The sequence below is a fragment of the Corvus brachyrhynchos genome, unplaced genomic scaffold, assembly GCF_000691975.1.
Source record: "Corvus brachyrhynchos isolate BGI_N302 unplaced genomic scaffold, ASM69197v1 scaffold248, whole genome shotgun sequence".
Lineage (NCBI taxonomy): Eukaryota > Metazoa > Chordata > Aves > Passeriformes > Corvidae > Corvus > Corvus brachyrhynchos.
Genome location: NW_008239641.1, coordinates 53,056 through 55,180, shown reverse-complemented (window position 1 = coordinate 55,180; position 2,125 = coordinate 53,056). Strand labels below are relative to the sequence as shown.

The window sequence follows — 2,125 nt, the reverse complement described above, 5'->3', positions numbered from 1 at the left end:
TTTTTTTTTTGGATTTTTTTTTGGATTTTTTGGGATTTTTTTGGATATTTTGGGATATTTTTTGGATTTTTTGAGGGATATTTTGGGATATTTTTGGGACATTTCTGGGGATTTTTGGGGATATTTTTGGAGATTTTTTTGGGGATTTTTTGGGATATTTTGGGATTGTTTTGGGACATTTCTGGGGATTTTTGGGGATATTTTTGGAGGATTTTTTGGGGGATATTTTGGGATATTTTTGGGATATTTCTGGGGATTTTTGGGGATATTTTTGGGATATTTCTGCCCTTTTCCCACCCCTAAATCCCGTTTTTTTTCACCTTTTCCAGCCATGGACGGAATTCCCTTCGCCCTCCACCCCAACTTCGGGCCCGGGCTCAGCTCCGTGAGTCATTAACGAGTCATTAATTGCCCAATTAATAACCACGGCCCCTAATTAGTCACTGGTAACCCCGGTTAATCATTAATAACCCCAATTAATTCCCACTTTTCCAGCCCATTCTGGCGGAGCTGACGGTGAAATCCCTGGCGGACATCGAGCGCGAGGTGAGGGAATTCCCGGAGTTTTGGGATTAATTCCTGGAGTTTTGGGATTAATTCCCGGATTTTTGGGTCTAATTCCCTTTTTTTGGGTTTAATTCCCAGTTTTTTTGGGATTAATTCCCGGATTTTTGGGATTAATTGCTGGATTTTTGGTTTTAATTCCCATTTTTTTGTATGTAATTCCCAATTTTTGGGTTTAATTCCCAATTATTTTGTATTTAATTCCTGCACTTTTGGGTCTAATTCCCATTTTTTAGGATTAATTCCCCATTTCTTGGGATTCAATCCCAATTTTTAGGTTTAATTCCTGTATTTTTGGGTTTAATTCCCATTTTTTTTTTGTATTTAATTCCCAATTTTCGGGTTTAATTCCCAATTTTGGGGTCTAATTCCCAACTTTTGGGATTAATTCCCAGATTTTTGGGTTTCATTCCCTATTTTTTGGTATTTAATTCCTGCATTTTTAGGATTAATTCCTGGATTTTTGGGTTAAATTCCCTGTTTTTCAGGATTAATTCCCAATATTTTTGTATTTTATTCCCAATTTTTGGATTTAATTCCCAATTTTGGGGTCCAATTCCCTGGTTTTTGGGATTAATTCCCAATTTTTTGGTGATTAATTCCCAATTTTTTTGTATTTAATTCCCAACTTTCAGGTTTAATTCCCAATTTTGGGGTCTAATTCCCATCTTTTGGGACTAATTCCCAGTTTTTTGGGTCTAATTCCCATTTCTTGTGTTTAATTCCCAGGTTTTTGGGATTAATTCCCAGATTTTTGGGTTTAATTCCCATTTTTTTGTATTCCCAATTTTTGGGTTTAATTCCTGCATTTTTGGCATTAATTCCCTGTTTTTTGGGATTAATTCCCAATTTTTTTGTATTTATTTCCCAATTTTGGGGTCCAATTCCCTGGTTTTTGGGATTCGTTCCCAATTTTTTTGTATTTAATTCCCATCTTTTCGGGTCTAATTCCCAATTTCGGGGTCTAATTCCCATCTTTTGGGGTCTAATTCCCAGTTTTTTGGGTCTAATTCCCAGGTTTTTGGGATTAATTCCCATTTTTTTGTATTCCCAATTTTTGGGTTTAATTCCCAATATTTGGGTTTAATTCCCGCATTTTTGGCATTAATTCCCTGTTTTTTGAGTCTAATTCCCAATTTTTTCTGTGTTTAATTCCCAATTTCCGGGTTTAATTCCCAATTTCGGGGTCTAATTCCCTGTTTTTTGGGATTCGTTCCCAATTTTTTTGTATGTAATTCCCATCTTTTGGGGTTTAATTCCCAATTTTGGGGTTGAATTCCCAATTTCCGGGTCTAATTCCCATCTTTCGGGGTCCAATTCCCATCTTTTGGGATGAATTCCCAGGTTTTGGGGTCCGATTCCCGGAATTCTGGGCCCAATTCCCGCTTTTCCCCCTTTCCCAGTACAGCTACGGCTTCCTGCTGGAGAGGACGGCGGCGGCGCGGCTCCCCCCGGGCCTGCAGTGAATTCCCAGGGAATTCCCAGGGAATTGCGGCTCCCGGCGGGAATCCTGGAGCTCGGGGCCATCCCGGATTTCCCCTCCCCCCCCATCCCGGGGTTT

General features: G+C 39.2%; 1 long non-coding RNA gene across 1 annotated transcript; it reads left to right on the top strand.

Annotated features, from left to right (window-relative positions):
• Positions 1-308: 308 nt before the first annotated feature.
• LOC108448630 lies at positions 309-2,119 on the top strand. The gene is made up of 3 exons (XR_001864583.1): positions 309-385; positions 496-546; positions 1,968-2,119. It is a non-coding gene; the product is annotated as an uncharacterized LOC108448630 (long non-coding RNA).
• Positions 2,120-2,125: the final 6 nt, after the last annotated feature.